Source organism: Micrasema longulum, unplaced genomic scaffold (genome assembly GCF_059751315.1).
Source record: "Micrasema longulum isolate JH-2025_06_02 unplaced genomic scaffold, ASM5975131v1 h1tg000614l, whole genome shotgun sequence".
Taxonomy (NCBI): Eukaryota; Metazoa; Arthropoda; class Insecta; order Trichoptera; family Brachycentridae; genus Micrasema; species Micrasema longulum.
This window is the reverse complement of record NW_028277810.1, coordinates 578,048-601,086: the sequence shown is the minus strand read 5'-3', so window position 1 is coordinate 601,086 and position 23,039 is coordinate 578,048. Positions and strand designations below refer to the sequence as shown.

Here is a 23,039-nt window from a genome sequence, read left to right as displayed (position 1 = left end):
GTGGATTATATCACGTAGGTAAGTGTTTATTGTAGAATAAGAAAAATGAAGATGGTTACAATGCAATTTAATTACATTGTTATAAAACCACAATACCACGGTTAGATAATGTTTTATATCAATGTAATTAAATTGTTGCAATTGCTGTTCTAGTATCAATTCGTAATATTGCACAAGTCACCACTTGTGTTCAATAAGTTTAAAAGACAGAGTAATCCTCCGGAAGAACATATGAGAAGCAACTCTTCTCCTAACATTTTTAACTTTCGCCAAAATAAGACATTTTTAAGATGCCAACTTCTAAAAGAAACATTCTGACATTGTTTCAGCGGCCGACGGAGCCAGTCTTTATTGCCAAAGGAGAAGCTAAAACAGTCTTCGAAATTCCGGATAACTATTTAATCGACCATTACAAGAATGTTGGAGTTGATTTGGTCACTCGATTTGAAGTTGATGGAGAAAACAAAGTGACCGTTTCCAATATCACCATACCAGATTTGACGATTCCACTCCAACTTGGAAGGCGAGAGAATTTCTCGCTTTTCTTCCCCAAACACAGAGTCATTTCTGCTAAACTTATTGACATATTCATGAGTATGAGAAATGTGGATGATTTGATGTCCGCAGCTGTCTATTGTCGCGATAGAGTCAATCCGTATCTTTTCAACTACGCTCTGTCTGTTGCGATTCTTCACCGACCAGACACAAGGGAACTTTCTCTGCCTAACTTTGTGGAGTCGTTTCCAGGAAAGTTCCTCGACAGCGGAGTGTTCAGTAGGGCCAGGGAAGAAGCTAATGTGGTACCAGAAGGTTCTAGGTCTCCAATTATCATTCCGAGAGATTTTACAGCTTCCGACCTAGACCCTGAACACCGTGTGGCTTACTTCCGAGAAGACATAGGCATCAATCTCCATCACTGGCACTGGCATCTAGTTTATCCTTTCAATGCCTCCAATCGCGAAATCGTCGCTAAAGACAGAAGAGGTGAATTGTTTTACTACATGCATCAACAAATTGTCGCCAGGTACAATTTCGAGAGGCTCTGCAACCGTCTTCCCCGAGTCATTCGATTCAATAACCAGAGGCTTCCGATTACCGAAGGATACTTTCCTAAAATGAACCTCAATGTCGCTAGTCGAGCTTGGCCTCCCAGATTTGCTAACACTTCGCTGAGTGATGTGAATCGGCCAGCCGACCAACTTCGGCAAGATATCGCCGAATTAGAGGTTTGGAGAGATCGTTTCAGGGCTGCTGTAGAACAAGGATTTATCAACAATAGTGAAGGAACCAGAATTCCGCTGACTGAACAAGAGGGTATCGACGTATTAGGTAACATAATGGAATCATCTATCCTAACCCCCAATAGAGATTTTTACGGAGATCTTCATAATATGGGACACGTGTTGATTGCCCTGTGTCACGACCCAGACAATAGATTTTTAGAAACATTCGCCGTGATGGGAGACTCGGCTACAGCTATGAGAGATCCAGTTTTCTACCGTTGGCACGCGTTTATTGATGACTTATTCCAGCTTCACAAAGCGAGACTACCGCGCTACACTGTAGAGAGGCTTTCATTCCCCAACGTCACCGTGACCGGCCTTCAAATCGAAGTTCCAGGTGGACAACCAAATCGTTTACAGACTTTCTGGCAGCAGAGTGATATTGATTTATCTCGCGGGTTGGACTTCGCTCCTCAGGGTTCGGTCTTCGCGCGCTTCACTCATTTGCAACACATGCCTTTCAACTTTCGAATCCAAGTAACCAATACATCTCCCAATCAGCAGTTGGGGACCGTTCGCCTTTACATGGCTCCGCGTTTAGATGAACGCGGAGTTTCTTTTCCATTCAGCGAACAGAGACTTATGATGATTGAGCTTGACAGATTCCGAGTCAGTCTTCGTGCCGGAAGAAATTTGATCATTCGCGGGTCAGACGAATCGTCTCTCACAATTCCTTACGAGAGGACATTCCGTAATTTGGATGTAAATCGTCCGGCTGATGGTACACAACTTGATGGATTTAACTTCTGCGGCTGTGGTTGGCCTCAACACATGCTCGTTCCAAAAGGCACGACCCAGGGGATGGTAGTAGACTTATTTGTGATGGTGTCTAACTTTGAAAATGATAGAGTTAATCAAGACGTGTCAGGTGGATGTAATGATGCCGATAGTTTCTGCGGGATTCGTGACAGGCGGTACCCTGACCGCCAGTCCATGGGCTTCCCATTCGATAGGAGCGCCAGGCCAGGAGTCACCACTTTAGGGCAGTTTCTAACTCCGAACATGCGCGTTCAAGAAATCTCCATCACTTTCACAGATCGCACTGTCGTTCGAGCTCAAACCCCGCAAAATAACTCTACCACTCGCACACCTACTACTCAAAGTACCTAGAAACATTGTCCAAAACCTAACCCTGCTTACTGACCATCTATATGTTTTGCCTACGTATACTTAAATAAAATTATTTTCAAAAAATATTCAAGCATTTTTTTTGTTTTATTAATTTCAGCGCCACGCATCGCCGCACCGCGCCGTAACGGCTTTTAAACGTCTTTATAAAAATGAACTGGTAGTTAGCAGTAGTTAGATAAATATATAGAAATAAAATTGACTTTATATTTATGTTTAATTTACTGAATGGCTTAATTGATGTACAAGTGGCACTCAATGTTCCAATCCGCCGGTTGCGAAATAATAATGTGCTGTTCCTCGATCAACACAGCACAAACTATGGCTTGCATGCACTAATGTCCCGATTGTGTCGTATTGTAAACTCGAGACAAGATCTGGACTTTTTTGGTGTAAGTCTTTATAGATTTAAAAAATCATTAAGGACCGGATCTTGTCTTGAAGTAGTAATTTTTATTTTTTTGTCCTAGCTTCAATTTTATTTAGTTGTATTTTATTTTATCAGTGCCTGTATTTATTATAAGAAATTGTATTTACCATCATTAGAATGGACTGCATAAGTCCGTCAAATAAATAAATAAATAATTTCAGTTCTACGCTTTACATCGTGATGATTTTGTCCCCTTTACAAAGAGAACACAATTTTTTTTCACAAAATAGTACAAAGATTAATTATCAAAGTAATTTTAAAGAAACCCTCAACATTCAATTCGGAAAATCTATGAAAATTATTTAAAGTTCATACAGAAGACGCTTTTAACAAACTAAATTTTATCGTACAAATTTATAAAGAAGAAAAAACAAACCAATGTGAGATTGATAAATCATTCAGGTACCAAAATAATACATAAATTCCTAAATTCCACACAAGTAATATTTAAAAAAGTATTGTTTTCATTTGAAAAAAATATACAACCAAAACAATATACATAATCTATCACTCAATAAATTCAGAGTAAATTTAAAGAAATTTTTTGAACCCGAGTAAAAACGGCATTCTATTTCAATTAGTATTACTCTATTATTATTTTCTCTTTATTTCCTTTTTTTTATAACTTCAATTACTTCATAACTGTAACAGTGTAAGTTATTCTCCGAGGATAAGAGATATAATCTTTTTGGAAAGTTACCGATCAACTTAATAAATAAAAGTAGATTGTAACACAAAAACAAGTTTACCATTTTATGTAACTATATTAATTAATAAAAATACGCTTTGATGTAATAATTATTTTTTAAATTAATAAGATACAAGTCCCGCTGTTTACTTTGACTGTTATTGTGCAGATATAAATATATTTATTTTTAATTGGGATTAATTTTATAAAGGTTAATCTCCACCAACCGGCCACAAAAAGAGGCATAGTGGGATTTAAAAATTTACTTCAAATATTTATTTTATGTATCATCTTATGTCTGTACTCGTATCTTTCAATAATATAAAAATAAAACCCAAAAAAATGTTAATGACAAAAATTATGGCGTCGAGACACGATCCGTTTGACTAAGATATTTTGAATTAAGGGTTCTCTTCACTAAAATAACCTGTTCGAAGATGATTGTACGATGTTAATTTTTTTTTTCGTTTTTCACGTCACTCAAATTCAGCTGAAAATATTTATAATTCAAATATTGATTGGTTTTATTACTTGCACATTATTTTATTTCTTAATTTTTTTTTTTGTTAGGAAAAACAACATATGTTATACAGGGTGTTCTTTAAACCCTGTCTCATCCGAAACCACGATGATCAGTATGGGCAAGAAGACATATTAGTATATTAAAAAAAATATTTAGAACAAAAAATATTTTTTTAATAAAATATTTAAAAAACAAATGGTTGCTTACTTCTGCAGGAGAGAAGTGAGGGGAGCGCGGCGCAGTATCAGACTCCCCCCTTCCCCTCCTCGTTTTACCCCTGCAGAAGTAAACAACCATTTGCTTTTTTTAAATATATATATTTTTTAATTGTATTCTTTCTAAAAATTTATTTTAATGTGCTAACATGTCTTCATGCTCATACTGATCATCGTGATTTCGGATGTGACAGGGTTTAAAAAACCCTGTATAAATATGCATCACAAATATGGAATCCTATGTACAATGTGCAGATATCACGCATTGAAAATATTCAAAAAAAAATCGTAAAGTTCATGTGTTTCCGGTTGAAACTTGAGTTTAAATCTGACCAGTATATTCATATATGTAAAAAACATCACCTACTGCCTCTGCAAAAACGTCGTGAAATAGCGGATATAATTTATTTACTTAAAATTGCCTCTGGTTCAATTGACTGTCCTGAACTACTTTGCAAACTTTCTATCAATGTTCCTTCCAAAGTTTTAAGAAATAACCCTCTTCTTCACATACCTCTTGTTTCATCTAATTATAGGCAAAATTCATATTTATGGCGAACTTTTAATAATTTTAATGTAACTAATAAATCATTTAACATAGATTTATTTAAAAATAATCTTAATAACGTGCGGCGTTTGCTTTCGAAATAACTCGTAGTATTTTTTTCTTTTCTTTTAAATTTACATTTAATTACTATTCATTTTATGTTCGAGAATCTTTTTTAACTTACTGTGATGCTACTTGTGAAAACCTGTAATTGGCTTATTTGTTATTTGTTTTGTTATATAAATATGAGATAATTAAAGCTGTTGGTTATCCAAATAAATAAAAATAAATAATAAAATATGGAAAATTGTTCATATATCCAATTAAAGTTTTTCGCAAATATAATGGTGGACCATGTTACATAATAAAGAGAAAATATAAAATATTATATAAGAAAAGAGAAGACCATCGTAAGAGGGTTGGGGATGAAGAAATAAAGTGGAGGAGTGAAAGAGAGGGATTTTTATAATAAAGTTGACCAATTCAAAATTTACTTCCGATAATATAAATTTATAAACGATTTTATAAATCAATTTAGCATTTTACATTATTTGTTTTTGAACCAAAAACATAGTTATAAAAGATGATCATTATTCTCATAAAGTATAGATACGTATATATTTTAAAATAAGTAATCGAGTTTTTATGATTTTCACAAATATTCCAAGTGTTTCGGTCATTTTCAACTATAGTCCTTAAAATATAGCTTGATTAGAATGACCGTTGTCAGCAAAACTGATGACATAACTTTGTAGTAACGTCTAAGGAGTGATTTATTTTGACACACGAAAAATCATTCGTATCTGGCATGTTATTTTTTTTTTAAATACTTATTCTTTAATACAATACTAAATCAACATAAATATATAAAATCAGCTTTAATACTAAAAAAACTAAAATAAACCTTAACGACGTTAATTATTAACGACGTTTTTACAAGGTTACATCATTTTGCAAAAACGTTAGAGATGGGACAAATTGATCGAATAAAAAAATAATTCATTTGATGTTGTTCATGAAAAAAGTATAAATGTCTTATTTTTTGGTGAATAAATGTCTTAAACTCACTTTAATTGGCTTGTTTTTGCGTTTTTATATCAATTTCGGAAACAGAGTTTCATGTTTGCATGGAAAAAACTTATAAAATCGATTTGATCGGTACATGATCAGTGATCAGTAATTTCCCATCACTATTGACATTAGTTTGGCAGCTGTCATTTTAATTAAGCTATATTTTAAGGACTATAGCAAGTCGGATGTAACCTCGGAGTAATAAGGCGCAACAGCTAAGGAGCCGGCATTTCGCTCTATTACATAGAACAAAGGCGTTGCAAAATTTTTGGTTTGGTTTTTGGATTAACAAAAGTCGTGTAACGGACTGTTTCGGTTACCACTTGCGACTCTCGACCTGAGTACCTACGGCCGATTGTTTCGGTGTTAACTATAGCTAACTTCGTGATTGATAATCTAAGAATGATTTCTGTCCGTATGGGTGACTCTAAGGCTTTGACGCCTCATTACTCTAAGGATATAACGGTTTGAAACATGGTAAAAAAGTCATCGCAGAGCGGGGTTCAAACCTCGGACCTTTCGTTCAATCCGCAACTCTAGGTACCATGGGACAACAACACGGCTTTGCATTGCGTGATCGGCAAAATTGATAACTTCTCCTATTATTTCCACAATTCATTTAACCGCAATATTTTGCAGTAAACACACGAGAAGATTTTTCTTTGGTTTTCCCACAAGTCTTCCTGTCCATTACATTGTTGCATATTTTCATATTTACTCCAAAGACATTGTATTTCCAGAAACCACATTGCCAGTAATAATTGTAATCAATGCATTGTTTATATTATATTTCTGGTGATTTTGCACCAAGTACAACACTGAAACATTAGTTTATAAGGATTACTCTGATATCAAAAAGTTGCAGTAGTAAATTATTACTTCGTCGTTGATTCGTTTTCGCAAAATGGAAGAAAGTGTAAAAAAGATCATGCTCCTGTTCGATAGACCCGGTGAGCCAATTTTTGTTCCGAAAGAAAATGATGTGTTCAATGTACCCAACACGTTCGTCAAAGAAAAATATATGCGCATGATGCCTGAATTGAAAAAAACAATGGATTTCGAAAACAAAAATGCTATCAACATCAAGAATATATCTCTTCCTGACATATCAATACCGATGAGACTAAAAAAGGAAGATAATTTTTCGCTTTTTATTCCAAATCATCGGGTCCTCGCTGGAAGTTTGGTAGACATATTCATGGGAGCTAGGAATGTAGAAGATTTTGTATCGATTGCCGCCTATTGCCACGACAGACTAAATCCTTTCCTATTTAACTACGCACTGTCTGTTGCGGTCCTTCACCGAAAAGATACCAAAGGAGTAGAAATTCCTAATTTCGCGCAGACGTTTCCAGGGAAGTTTCTGGATAGTGGGGTATTTACACGAGCGAGGAGGGAAGCCACACTCGTTCCAGAAGAATTAAGAACTCCGATCGTAATAGACAAGTTCTATACAGCCAGCGATCAGGAACCGGAGCAGAGAGTAGCCTATTTTAGAGAAGACATCGGAATCAGTCTCCATCATTGGCATTGGCATTTAGTATATCCTTTTGCCTCTTCGGATAGAAGTATGACAGCTAAAGATCGGAGAGGGGAACTATTTTTTTATATGCATCACCAAATTCTCACCAGATATAACGCGTCTCGTCTTTGCAATAACCTTCCGCGAGTCAAAAGTTTGAGCAACTTGAGAGAGCCGATCCCCGAAGCCTATTTTCCGAAATTGCACATGCAACTAGCGAGTCGCTACTGGCCACCTAGATTTATGAACACTTCTCTGAGCGATATTGACAGACCGAACGACTATTTCCTTCTGACGATAGAAGACATCGAGCAATGGGCCAGCAACATCAAGTCAGCGATCGATGATGGCTATCTAATAGATTCCAACGGTAACACGATATCGATTATGAATAACAATGGTATTGACATCTTAGGAGATACAATCGAATCTACCGTTCTTTCTCCAAACAAAGATCTGTATGGTGATTTGCATAATTTGGGTCACGTGTTGATAGCTCTCTGTCACGACCCCACTAATAGATTTTTAGAAACATACTCAATAATGGGAGACACAGCGACATCCATGAGGGATCCAATATTTTATCGCTGGCATAATTTCATAAATGAAATACTACTTAGTCACAAAGAAAAGCTCCCGCCATACACCTTGAGTCAATTGACGTTTAAGGATGTGTCAATAAATCAACTGCATGTCAGTGTTTTAGATGGGCCGCCGAACCAACTCCAAACGTTTTGGGAGCAAAGCGACGTCGATATGTCTAGAGGATTAGATTTCGCACCTCGCGGAGCAATATACGTTCGCTTCTCTCATCTTCAGCACAAACCTTTTACATACACCATAAAGTACACAAATAATTCTTCAATGCCGCTTTTATCTACAGTCCGCATATTTCTGGCTCCGATGTTTGACGAAAATGGTACGAAGATGCCATTCAACGAACAAAAACGTTTCATGATGGAGATGGACCGATTCAAAGTGACACTGAACAAAGGATCTGACACAATTATACGTAAATCAACTGAAAGTTCTGTGACAATACCGTACGACAAAACATTTCGCAGTTTGGACGTAAACCGCCCACCAGAAGCGGACAAAGAAATTTACAAATTCAACTACTGCGGATGCGGTTGGCCTCATCATATGCTTTTACCAAAAGGTACAGAAAGAGGATCATTGTACGAACTCTTTGTCATGCTATCTGACTATCGAGAAGATAAGGTCGTTCAAGAAATGAATGATGTGAGTAACATCGACGCTGATAGTTTTTGCGGGATTCAGGATAAAAAATATCCCGACAAGCAAGCCATGGGGTTCCCGTTCGATCGTTTGGCAAGACCTGGAGCTGAAACTCTAGCCAATTTCTTAACTCCAAATATGAAGGTCCAGTCGGTGACTATAACATTCACGGACGAAAAGATGCTCAGAAAGGATCGCGATGACAAGTTCTACCATGTAATCAATCGTAATCAAGCGGAGCATTTCGATGATATTTGAAATATGAAATGTACGATATTTTCTGCACTTATTAAAAACATATTTACGAAAAATAAATACGAATATTTATCTACTGATTTTTTTGTTTACCCAGCACCTAATAATATAGTTTATGATACAAATTAGTTATGTTATCAATGAGAAGCGCGTGGCTGTAGTGTGATCAAAGATTATCGATACCATGTGGGGTCTTGTAATAGATAACCTCTTGGGGAATGCAGCATAACTTAAGTCAGGGCAAAACTTTATGACAATCATCCTCAGAAATATTGTGCCTTACGTATCTTTTTCGTTAACATATTACGACAGAGATGGAGAACATTTATGCAGATTTATAAAGTACAAAAATGTTTCTTATATTTGTACAGGATTCCTAACATTGATTTGTTTATTTAAGATAAAAAATTAAAATCAAAAGTGTTATAAAAATGTTTAGCCAAAATTTTCAATTACCAAGCTACATTTATGTATTAGTGTAAACAATTTTTTTGGTGTGTGCATGAGTGTTTTACACTAATTTACAAAGAAATTGGCAATATTTGTGAACATACTGTTTGTTTACCTAACAAAATAAAGAAATAAATAAAGATTTGCATAATTTTTTAAATGGAGAATGAAAGCTGAGTTGGCGAAATTTACCTTACAAAAAATCTGTACTTCAGAGGCAGACGGATGCACATCCAGAATTTGATGAAATGACATTTCGATTTTCGTATCCAGTTTATGATCATGCCTATTGATTTTGAAGAAATTTAAGTCTTATAATGAATGAACCAATGTATTAAGATACCGAATATACAAATTAATGCTATAAATTATTAGCAATCACTTAAAGAAAGTAGATTCTTTAGGCTTGTGTTGAACATTTGACGTTTGGATTTGCATCCGTCTGCCTCTCGGGTACAAAAATGTATAATTAAGTTAGTTTTTTTAAGATATGGTGTTTAAATCTACCAATATGGTAATTTAAATTGTAATAAATTGTTATTAATATTTAAAGCATTAACTTTGTGATCAAAACCCTCCATAGTTGTTGCACAAACATATAAAACCAACACGACATGCATTTTAATAAGCACATGCACTGATTAGAACAAACATGCACTAATTAAATTATAAAATTATTCTTTGTTGTTTTTTGAGAAAAAGTTGAAAAAAGGCGGAAGGAGTGAAAGGAGGAGATAAGCTTAATAGGTTTAGGGTGACCATTACAGTGGAACATCGTTAAACGGACTATATTAAAAGGTTGTCTGATTATTGATCAAAAGAACATTATTTTTTAAAGCTTTCCGAATGTGAAATATTTCCATATTATTTACTTTTAACCCTTTATTATTTGTATGTAAGATTTTAACTCCTGTATTTTTATTAAAGTCGTGATTTAAATTGATTAGGTCATTTGCGAGTTCGAAGAAATTATTAATAATAATAATAATAATTATGGATAACTTCTATAGCACCATTTTTGTAATATAATACCTCAAGGGCGCATTACAAAGTGATTATATAAAGATCTAAACTTAATTTGAACTTTTTAATTTAAGAAAAATAATGTGCTTTTTCATATTACTTTTCCATCACATGCTAAGAATTTATTCAAATGATTTAGAGAACAAGTGGGTTTTAAGTTTTTTCCGAAACATCACTTTACTCTCACAATTTCGCACCTCTGCTGGGAGAGCATTCCATGCCGTAGGGCCTGCGACCGCAAATGCACGTTCGCTGAATTTAGTGCGCCGTTTGCGTAGAGGTATAATAACTTTTCCTTTCGACGAAGGTGTATCTGATCTAAGCGTAAGACGTCTGTCAGCTATTTCATCTGGAATGCAGAGTTCCCTTAGATATTCTGGAGCATAGCAGTACAGTGATTTATACATAAGCGAACAGAGTTTGTATTCCACCCTCTGTGGAAAACGTAGCAATTCCCGAAGTAGTGGAGTATTATTTTGAAGACACTTCATATGTTCTTTAACACGAATATCGAACTGTCTCGAAACCGGTAGACATAGAAAAGTCGGTAAGTGGTTATATACAAATATTTAATAACACTTAGTGTAATAAATTGCTTTACAAAATGAGGTTCTTTACTTTTACTTAACAAATTACTTTACAAAACCAGAGTACAAAAGATTTTAAGTGGCTGCAATTATTTCAATACATCATCATAATTAGTGGCGCTACAGCCCGTTGTGGGCCCTGGCCTCCTCCAGAATTCGTCTCCATTCCTCCCTGCACCCCGCCGCTCTTCTTCAGTTTGTCAGGCCAATCGCTCTTATGCCACTAGCCACATCATCCAGTCATCTTAACTTTGGTCTGCCTCTGCTTCGTCTGCCTTCCGGAGTGGTATAAATAATCTTTTTTGCTAATTTCAATACATAGGAAGTTTAGAATTATAACGTTTTTAAAACTTTATGCCCAATTTTTATTGCAATTTTTTTTTACATAATGTTGAGGTATTTGGTGTCCTGAGTTGCCCCGATGTACCCGCGTAATTAGCAAAATGCTTATGTTAACCTTTTGCTACTGAATAACAATTCAGTGTAAGTGCAATCACTCCATAGGCAATAAGCAGGTACCAAACAGTACCATCTAACTTAAAAAATGCCTTTTTCACAATGGATTTACAGAACGGTATTATTAACTGTTTTAGTGATAAACACATCTGAACAAGTAAGACCTTTTTACTATTAATTCGTCTGCATTTGCTTATTAGGTACCTGCAATAAGTTGTTCAAAACATTGCTGTTATTTTTATACAAAAATCCAAGTACGATTTATAATACAATACAACTTTTTTTGTATTATACAAGAATTTGTTTTAAAGTACAAAAAATCTACAGAAAATGTAATTCCCTTTATTTCGTGTAATTCTATAATTAAAAATATATTTGCATTTGAAATTTTATCGACTAATTGTATGTTTTCAAGCATGTATCTTTGTTTAATTATCTTATAATATAAAAAAAAAACAGAAAGTAAATAAAAGTTTTTACTTTAAATTTATTTCAACAGAGGGGAAAACATTTTTGAGAAGGGAATATGGAAGTCTAGGCATGACAGGTCATAAACCCTGTAAATGCCTAGACTTCCATATTCCCTTCTCAAAAATGTTTTCCCCCTCTGGTGAAATAAATTTAAATATGAACATCTCCCTAGGGAGGAAATCCAGCCAGTCTGCAAGCATTTGGACATAATCAAACATTGTTAAAAGTTTTTACTATTAGTTCGTTTCCATTTCCTTCTAAGATTCTTTTGCTGTCCATTCGCTCTACATGTCCAAACGCCTTTCTTGATTATGTCGATAATGCATGTATTGTTTTTCAATATAAACAAGAAAATAATTAATGATACGATATAAGTATATAAATTTTTGGTGATGAACACATCTGAACAAGTGTGATTATTGTTAACTGTTTAATCTGCATACTCCTGATTAGATTCACTTATTGTTTTGCATCAATAGAATCATATTAATTTTTGAAAATAATGTATACATATAGTACTTTAAATTCAATGGGTATACAAATTATCAGCTTTGTTGATAAACACATCTGAACAAGTAAAATTTTCTTCTATGTATCCATCTGCATTACACTAATTCATTGTTATTCAACACACCATAGTGATTTTTTACAATATCTCAACAGTTTTAGTAATAAACATCATTGAACAAGTAAGACATTTTACTTTTTTTTATTCAGTTACGTTCATATTTCTAAGTATGTTGATTTTCAAAATGACAGATTGTAAAAATTCTTCATTGCAATTTTTGCTAATTATAATATTCGTAGTACGCCTAATAGTGCATAGGGCACTGCATTGGTACACCAATCGCAGCGTATTTTTTAAAAATTAAATTAAAACGTAAATTTTTGGCTTACTTTCATAGTCTGTTAACAAATATTCGAATATGTTAATATTAACAGTTCCCCGGGAAGTTAAATGCAGTCATTGTCTACAAAAATTTGGACAAACTCAAAATATCATTGATAAATACATATAGTCCGTGAAGAAGTATAGAAATCGAAAAACATATAATTTTCAGGCGTTGCCTAGTAAGTAGGTAAAATAATTCAATTAGATGAATCTCACCCGCATGAATAAAGGTTTCACCTCTTTAACCTCACAAACATCAACAGATGAAAGAATTGAAGGAATATAGATTGACAGGTCATAAGCCCTGTAGATGCCTAGACTTCCATATTATTTATTACCTTCTCAAAAATGTTCTTTAACTCTGTTGTAATATGTAAACTTTGAAAATTTCGATTTAAAATACTTTTCTGTAAGCCATAGCTTTAAAATTAAACCAAAAACGGTTGTGGTCCCGTGGCTAGTTTTGCAGACTCACAGATCGGAGGTCCAAGGTTTGAACCCCACTCTACCCCAATCAACTCCATTTCCATTTTCTAATAGTGAATTATTTACAACGCATTGAAAATGGTCATCAAAATTGAAATATTTTGGTAAATGATAAGAACGCATATATTTCTTTTAAAAAAAACATATTCTTCATTGTAATAGAAATAATACATTTTTTACGATAATCTATGATAAAATCGTGTATTTTATTGTAAGGAAGGAATTATAAATAAATTGTGTGTTATTTATAGATAAAAATGCAATTTGCATATTCTTGCACATTTACTAGCAAGGTTGACGTTTTTCTATGACATGCGATTTCATAACTGTGTGTTGGCTGGTATGTCAAGAAATGTAGGTACAGTACCCTGTTAAAAGCAAATATTAAAATAACCAGTATTGATTAAATAGTAGACTAATTCAAGAGAACCGCGTGCTGACCATGCTCTAGGACCCGTTTCGTCTGCTTATCTTAAAGGTGGTTAGGACCATTAGGGTCTTTGCACAGGATGTTTCTTCTGTTGGTAATAGGACAATTATTAGGGTTTTCGCGAGGGATCGGTGCCATGACGAGAGGTAATTTTACCTGAGTTCATGTAAGGATCTGTGTGAGGATTTTGCCAGTGTCTTGATAATTTGATGTACTTACGTGCTTTGGTATACGTACAGTTTTTCTTCTGCTGCTTGAGTGCATGTTGTATAGGTCAAATTCTTCTAATGTTTTCTATTTGTATTTGAGTTTTGTGTCGTTGTTGGATTTGATTGTATTACTACTTTCTTCTTCCTTTCCGAGGCAGGATCTGAAGCGTGCGGCCGCGGTCTCAATTTGGAACTAACACTGTATTCCTTCACTGTCATACTGGGAAATTAGATAAAGGTGATTGTGCTGACCATGTGTATTTGATTGATCGCAAATTTGCAGTTACCTTTTACCCACAGTATCAGAGAAGCATTTGCGAGAAAGTGACTGAAAAATAATGTTCAAATACCTATTCATAAAAATTCTCAGCAACCGCGTTTTGCCCAAGAGTTAAAATAAAATAATAACTTGGATTAATTGATTCATTTAATTATAAAGTCTTCATTATTACAAGTTTTATTCTCAATAATTTTATAATACCGTATTTTCTTTTCATGTACTCGTATTTAAAATTATATAAACTCTTGTGTAAGTCACTCTCCAAGCACAAGAGTTAGTCTCTTTTTTTGGAGAGTTACAGTGATAACATTTACTAGATGTGTAAAAGTAGATATGTTTGGAATTTTACAAAAAAATGTACTGTTTATGAAATTTGTGAATTAAAAAAAAATATGATTAAAAAATCCACTTGGTCCATAAAGAAGTATAGATATTGGAAAAATAACATTTTCAGACGTTAAAAAAAAATATAAATATTTATTTATTAACGAAAATTGCCCATTTATACAATTTATAGGGTTTTAATAATATCACAAAAGAATGGTTAAAAACATTTAAAAAATTAAAAAAGCATTAACAAAGATAAGGGACATCGAGACAAGATCTGAATTTTTTATTTAGTGCTCGTTTAAATCGCTGTAAACTTAAACCAAAAAGTCCAGATCTTGTCATTATTTTAATAAACCTTGATCGAGCAAAATAATGAGAATCTTAATTATATGTTTCCGTATCCGCACCATGGTGCATAGGGCACTGCATTGGAACTCTAGTTCCAGCGTATCTCAATCGTTTCATAAAAGGTTAGGTGATAAAACTTACGATTTTGGTGCTAGTCTAGGAACAATGAAATATTGCCGTCTAGAAATCACATTTTAAAGTAATATTTTACTTATTGTTAATATTTAAAGCACTAACATTGCTGTCAAACATTTCAATAAATGTAAGTAAATATTTTACGTTTCCGTCTCTTCTTCAGGACACTAATTACTCTAATATGCAAATTCCACTATCTACCTTCACCACAGTAGTTGCACGAAAATGTAAAACGCCCCTTCATTATTCAGTCACGACTTACTCGACGTGTGCGTGTCGCTCCCGCGAATATTTTATGCCGAAAATGTAGGCAGAAAAAAATCTTTTTTATTATTTAGTCCTTCAACAACTCCAGTGTTATGTTGTTATGTTATAAAATAATTATTTGAATAAATCCGTAGCATGTGACAACAAAATGAATTGTTTTATTTAAATTACAAAATTAAAAGCTTCAATTCAATTTATTCATCTATAGAATCACTATATAATGCGCCCTTGAGGTATTATATTAGGAAAATGGCGCAATATAAGTTATCCATAATAATAAAAAATAAAAAATATTTTTCGCGAACCGCTGGTAACAAACGTCGTCGGTTATTTATTTTCACAGCGCTCACGTGTGTACTACGTCCGAATTGTCCCAGGGTCCTGTCCTGCGCGGTTGATGCTGTTCTCGAAGCTGGGACAAGAAAATATAGTCCTACCTATTGTATTGTCCTCGTGTAAACAGTACTTTCAAGAAAGAATAAACATCGTACTGTTGATGTCCTCCAATAGTCGGGCTTCTCCTGAACGAGTTTCTGTGGTTTTCTCTGCATTCAGCAAATGCTTAGAAGTTCCTCAACAGGGCCATAGCCGACTTTCCGGCAGATCCTCACACTGTAGTTGGAGCAGTTTAAAGAAACATACATTTTGCAGTAAACATGTGGGTGTCACAGTCCACGATCGATGACACACACGTGCTAAACCATTTCACCGTAAATATAGAGCAACGACCAATGAAACTAGGCATCATTTTATATTGAATACAATAGACCCAGAACTAATTCATCTACTTGCTTACTGTATCCCTTTCAGACCAACTAGACTGTCTGATAATTTATATATTCCTAACATCAACCGCATCTCTTCGGATATTGACATCTTTCATATTAGTGAAAAGGGATAGCATTCTTTCTCTATAATCGCTGGGTATTTTTATTTTTGTATATTTAAATTTAAGTATTAATTTTTTCGTTTTATGTATGCATTGAAATATTTTGTAATGTACATAAACGTTTATAAAATAAATAAATTGAAATTGAAAAAACTAATCATCGTAAACATTCTACCATCCCTCGTGTGTGTGAAACATTTATCAAGAATTTTAACACTTTAAGTACCGGCCGAATACACATAGAATTTACCCCACGCCCGGCCTATTTTTGTGAAATTTCATGCTCTGTGAAGGGTTTCTTAAATGTGTCATAATTATGAAAATACTGGGTTAAATCAATTGAAACTTTCAGATTTATTTAAAATAATTAAATAAGTAATTTTTGTATGATAGTTTTGCCAACATTGGCCTTTATGGAGAGACACATTGCAATGTTCGCAAATATACAGGGCCTCACTCCTTTTTTGTGCTTTGTATCCCGGAGCCGTATAAACACGTGATTATAATAACCATGCGTTGTGTCCCGGTCTCGTGTTTTACGTGGTTTACCAGCAGCAAAAAAGTACTAATAAAAGTCACTAGATGTCAATATCTGATACCGTGTTTTCACGTGGTTTACCAGCTGTCTAAAAAAGCGCATTTTATTGACATCTAGTGACTTTTATTTGTACTTTTTGTACTCAGTCAATCTCCAACAGGGGTAGGAGCTCCAACTCTCAACAACAGCAAAATACTACAAATATAATAAGCCTTGTACATAATAAGTAAACAAAATAATAAGCAGTTCCCATTTTTTTTTAATTAGAAAAATGTTTTATTCACTTTAGTAATGGATTTAGATAGGGGACAAGGAACTTGGAAACACAGAACACCAAACGAATATTCAAATTTATGATAAGTTATCCAAATTAACCGAATTTATTTATAATTTGATGATTAAAACGCTAAATGTCATTAGGTCAACAATACATGATTAATCAAAATGATAATGAATGTATGGTCAAAACAATTAAATGTTTCAAACTTTGCTAACTCTCATATCAGCCAGATTAGGAGAGAAAGAGATAACAAAATAATCCCATTGAGATATAAAAAAATAAAGATAACAATCCATACAAATCCGAGCTAAAAAGTCGTCCCCAAAGGACAGAGATTGACCAGCGGATATAGCAAGTATCGTCACATCGACTTTGACAAGCAAAACAAGTAGTACAGTAAAAAGCACGGACTCTTTACATCGGTCTACTGTAGGTTCTATTCAGTATGTCGCTCCCTTCCGCACACGCGGTGAAAGATTATACCATAGCTTTTCCAAATCGATTTGTGCAGTCTCTTAGCGAACACATAGGCAATTTAGTAAGTTCGAGGAGAAAAGTAGCCGGCGAACTCTCGCAACAGACTAAAATCCGATCTATCAAACATATGTCAATTGGCCGCAGGTTGCGGGAACCTATTTCGAACGCTTATGTTTACTCTAGTTATATACCTCAATGAGTTTTTATTTATTTCTTTATTTTATTTATTTGCGATTTTTACAGCTATTTACATAAAAAAATAAGTAGAAATATTTTAACAATACTAGAGCCAATTAAAAAAATCCAATGTTAATCTAATACATAATATATAAGAAAAGAGTTTATAAGATTGTATATGTGCGACGTTTGTATTAATGTATGTGTATTTAAATGTGAGTGAATGAATGTGTGAGGATGTGTTTGTGTCGGTGCGTAAATAAAAAAAGTCATATAAAACGTGTATAGGAGAGAACTAGGTAAGACATTTGACTATAAAGAAAATAATAATAAAAATAAATAGTTCATACCTACATTCGAATTATTTGACGTTTAATCATCAGTGTGGCCATATATGAATCAAATAAGTGTATTCGCATGAAAAAAACACAAATCCTCAAATTTCTTTCTTCTCTACCCCCGCGATAAGATCCATAATTGCACCCCTGCTCTCCCGAAAACGTATTGCCAAACTGTATACTGACAGCCGAAAATTTATCTTTTTCAATTTTTTTATGTCAGTATGTATTTATATGTATATATTTTTATACTAGTTACCTAAGCGGTAGTTTTAAATAATAATACATGTATTTTTATTTTTTTATTTATGTGTGTTGATTTCATAGTTTTTTTTTACAGTTTCAAAATATTTCTAAGACCAAATATTTTCTTATAATTTTTTTTTTATAACTGGTAATATAATTTTTAAACTGTGTATCTTTTTTTTCGACTCCTTAATTTTTAAATAACTGTTTAATAATAATTTGATTTAAATACTATATTTTACATATAGTTCCACTTACAAGTAGTATTTTATTGTATACGAGCGGACCCGACAGACGTTGTCCTGCCCAAACGTTAGCTTGCCTGCTATTAACTGGTTGAACAAACATTTTTTTCGTAATTAATTACACACGTTATTTATTTTGGACTTTTTAAAGCTATTTATATATTCGTAATAGGGGTTTGTTTTTTGTTTTATCTCGACGCGTGATTGGCTAAGAGGCTTCATCGTGCTCACTACTATAGTGTCACAATCTATGGAGAAAATACGTGAATAGTGTTTTACCATGAGCCTTCTAAAATTATGACTCTCAACTCATGCCCAACGTGAATTTAGTCATTCTTTAATCGCCAGCCATGTTTTGATGTTAGCTTGACATTTAATTCGAAACCAAAATAAATTACGAAAATGACAAAATACACCGTTTTAATTGTACATGTTTCATTGCATTACATTTTTTTTTGTACGAAATATTCATAATCAGCAAAAGTGAGGGTCTGAGGGTATATAATTTACTATGACACAATAGTTTTAATAAGTAGTCGATAATTTAACATTACAATCACTAACACGGGCTGTAAGAACTGTTTTGTTAGGGTGTTTTTAAAGTACGTACATATATGTTTTGTATATTTTTAGGTCATTAGAAAGTGAATTGTAGAACTTTATTGCTGGATGTACAAAACTGATTTTTTTCTGCTAGTTCTAGGTTGTTTGCAAGTTAAATTATTTGACGCTCTTGTATTTCTTGTTTGTATTCTTGTTTATTGTCTTAAAATAAAAAGAAAAATTCTTGATTGTGTCGTGAAAGCGTGCAAAAACTATTCTAACTAAAGAAAAAAGCCTTTACATTGAAAATAAGGTACTAAGGTACTTGTTTATGGTCGAATTCCAAAACTAAAAATATTTTTTTTCCCGAACGTTGGCTTGCCTGCTATAAGCTGATTCAGCAAACGTTATTTCGTAAATAAGGACACACGTTATTTATTTTTCCCTTTTTCGAGCTATTTATAAATTCGTAATATGAGTAAGTTTTTTGTACATTTTAATAAAGAAAAATTAGACCGCGTTTTATCTTGCGCCATCTAAAATTATGTTATAATTCTTGCCAAAACCGAATTTAGTCATTCTTTAATCGCCAGGCGTTGTATTTAAGTGATCTTGATATTAAATTCGATACCAAAGTAAATATATTTAAAAAAATGTCTGATTGTGTCGTGAAAGCGTGCAAAAACTGTCCGTATACAAGGAAAAAGACTTTGCATTGATAAGTAGGTACCTAGATACTTGTTTATGATTGAATTCTAAAACTGGACAATATTAATATTGTATTGGTTAAGAGGCTTCGTCGTACTTAAATTGAAATCGTGCAAAAATCACAACTCTAGTGCCATAATCCATGGAGAAAATACGGGAATACGTATTGATGAATAAAAGTGAAACCACTTTTCCCCTGAGCGTTCTAAAATTATGACACTCAACTCATGACCGACGCGTATTTGGTCATTTTTAAACCACCAGCCAGGTTTTGACGTGACCTTGACATTTAATTCTAAACCAAAAGAAAATAAAGAACTAAGATATACCAGATCTTGTCTAAAGGTGGTATTTTTTAATTTTTTTTTGTCCTAGCTTTAATTTTATTTCGTTGTATTTTATTTCATTTGTGCCTGTATTTAGTAAAAGAAAATGTGTTTGCCATTGTTGGAATGGACTGTATAAGTCCGTCAATAAATAATAATAAAATAAAAATGACTGTATCGTGAAAGCGTGCCAAAACTTTCCGGATAAAAGGAAAAATTCTTTTCATTGATATGTAAGTACCTAAGTACTTGTTTGTGGTTGGATTCCAAAACATGAAATAATAATTTTTCAAATAATTAATTCTTTTTGCGAATGTCAAACTCTACGCTACTTACCGGCAGTGGTGGATTCTGTTTTTCAAAAATGTCTCGAATGTCGGTTAATTTTTTTTAAACATTACTAAAAATCCATTAAAAAATACGTTAACATGTAGAAATTAAGAAATTGTTAGGCAATTAATCAGTTCAGTATCCATTAAAAATAATTTATGTTTGTAAACTTTAAAATACAAACTTTTTTTAATTTACAGAAAACAACATTCTACAATTTTTTTGGAATATGCATTTCAGTCGAATGCAACCCTGGAAAATCGATGAAAACACATATTTGCTTCTAACTTTTTTTCAACTCAATATATTGAAGATGTTATTGTTTGTAAACCTTGAGTACATGAATTAGAAAATTTTGCAAAAAACCGCACGTAAATCTGTCAAGCCATTTTCAAGTTTTTGCACGACATAACACGGCGATTCATTTATATATATATAGATGTAACTTATATGTAAAAGGCACTAAGTGCCGTTTATTTCAATAAAATAAAAATATAAAAAAATATTTTAATGAAAAGGATATATTTTTTTAATTGTTTAAGGGGTTTTTTAAATGAATTTCGTTTTAAGTTGTGGACAATATTTATGCCTATTTCGTAAAAAAATCTTTCAAGCTCTATTTCTGCAGATTTGGGTTTTGGTCTGTAGCATAAGAACGAATTGAGCTGACGATACAATATGTACCGTCATTTCGAGCCTAATGGTAGAGCTTAACGAGGAAGTTGGCTGTAATATTTTATTTATTTATTTATTTAACTTTTTGTACATAATGTTATTTGTACATTGGCGGGCTTATTGCCAAATGGCAATTTCTTCCAACCAACCAATAAAATAAAAGTTTTAATATTGCCTGGTGTAAAAAGCTTAAATGACATCGTCTGTCAGGGAACAGTGAAAACTTATATTAATTCACATTGTATGTTATAAATGTAAGTATAATTGTTTATTATTTTAATCATTTTAAAATATTGTTTCAGAATGAAGACAAATTGGCGTTTCCAGATTATTCATCAAACAATAGTACAAAAGCAGATCAAAATCAAGTCATTGATAATGCATTTGCCATACTCAATACGTCTGAACACAATATACAAAATAGTTCAGCTGAATTTAGAAATCTTTCACTCGCTAATATTGAAAGACATCATTCATCAAAGTCCAAAGCAGATTTTACAAATTTCACTGAAAGGTCTTCGGAGTTTATTCCAATATTAAATGAATATTCGACGAATTTAAAAGAAGAAAATGAAAATCAAACAACATGGGATTATTGTATTTTTAGATTTAAAATATTGATGTTTGTCGTCGCAGTTTATTGTTTGGAGCAAATTTAAATCACCCTTTATGTTTCTGTTTTTCAAGTACCGTTTTAAGTTGTATTTATTTTATTTTTATTTATTCTGATAATTATTCATCATCATCATCGGTAAACCAAATGCGGCGTATTTCAATCATCTGTTTCATGAAGGTAGGGCGATCAGTCATACGCTTCTGTTGCCAGTCCAGGAGCAATGAAATGAACGTAGGTATGCAGTAAGCAGCCAGCCATAGAAAAGTGAATCTGAAATAATAGCACTTTTGTGAAAAGAGTGAATTTTCGAATCTACACAACAGTTGGAATGTTTTTGGCTTTGACAAATGATAAACACTGAGTACGTAAGTATTTTTGCTATATTAAAAACAATAATCTTATCGTGTATTTGACTAGTTTTAATGATTGTTCAAGTACCATAAGATTTTTCTAGTGCTGTGGGTGTTTTCTGCGAATTGAGAAATGCCATTTTTGTGATCGACACCATTTTAAGAAGGTGATTATTAATACAGTTTTGTTTATGAAAGCGTCTGGCTGTTTTTAGCGGAACATAGAATTGATCTTACTGCACCCGATAACATCAATATTTCTTTTTTAATTGTAGACTGGGTGCTTTCTGCATAATTACGTTCAATTTTTTTTTTGTTAATTTTTTTGGGTAAACAACTACTATATATTTTTTTGCACCACAACAGGCCAGGAGTCCGAATTACAGCGGTGAATTACATCACAGAACACCCAGACTTAAAAAAAAACACATTTTAATTTTTGTGTTCTCACTGGGAATCGAACCCGGAACCTTCCGTGCGTGAGTTAAGCGTCTTGACCACTACACCACGAAGAAAGCATCTGTGCAAAATATATTAATAATTTCTTTGTATATTAGTGTAGGACATCTATGCACACGCCAAAACATTTTTTTTATTATGTGCAATAGAGTTTAAGGGCTTCTCTAGAGAATTATTACTATGAGGTGCAAAGGTGCACTTGGCGGTCTATAAAAAGACAAATGTTGGGCGTCTCCTTATGAGACCGAATAAGGAACGAGGAGATAAGACGCCCTACAAAGGTGGCCGATATCACAAATAGAGTCGGAAGACAAAAATGGCAGTGGGCGGGTCATGTGGCGAGACAAGAAGTCGATAGGTGGACCCCCAGAACACTAAACTGGAGACCCTTCGAAAGTAAAAGGAAAGTAGGGAGACCACAGAGGAGATGGACTGACGACGTCGTCGAACTCATGGGCCATGGATGGAAGCAGAGTGCCCAGGACAGAAGAACATGGGAAAATTTGGAAGAGGCCTTTATCCAGCAGTGGAGAGAAACAGGCTGATGAGTAGAGAAGAACCCTCATATATTTTACAT

The 23,039-nt window shown here is 33.5% G+C and overlaps 1 protein-coding gene and 2 pseudogenes across 3 annotated transcripts in view; all 3 read left to right on the top strand.

Moving 5' to 3' along the window:
* The first annotated feature begins 227 nt into the window (after positions 1 to 227).
* LOC148280118 (phenoloxidase 2 pseudogene) lies at positions 228 to 2,483 on the top strand (annotated as a pseudogene). The gene has a single exon (XR_015822697.1). The product of XR_015822697.1 is annotated as a phenoloxidase 2 pseudogene (transcript).
* A 4,266-nt stretch (positions 2,484 to 6,749) lies between these two features.
* Positions 6,750 to 8,977, top strand: LOC148280117 (phenoloxidase 2 pseudogene; annotated as a pseudogene). Its single transcript, XR_015822692.1, has one exon. The product of XR_015822692.1 is annotated as a phenoloxidase 2 pseudogene (transcript).
* Positions 8,978 to 11,462: 2,485 nt separating this feature from the next.
* LOC148280116 (odorant receptor 4-like) overlaps positions 11,463 to 23,039 on the top strand; it is a 37,713-nt gene continuing 26,136 nt past the window's right edge. The window contains exon 1 of the mRNA XM_088228915.1: positions 11,463 to 11,476. The gene's annotated coding sequence lies outside the window, so the exon portion shown is untranslated. The remainder of the gene's footprint in view (positions 11,477 to 23,039) is intronic.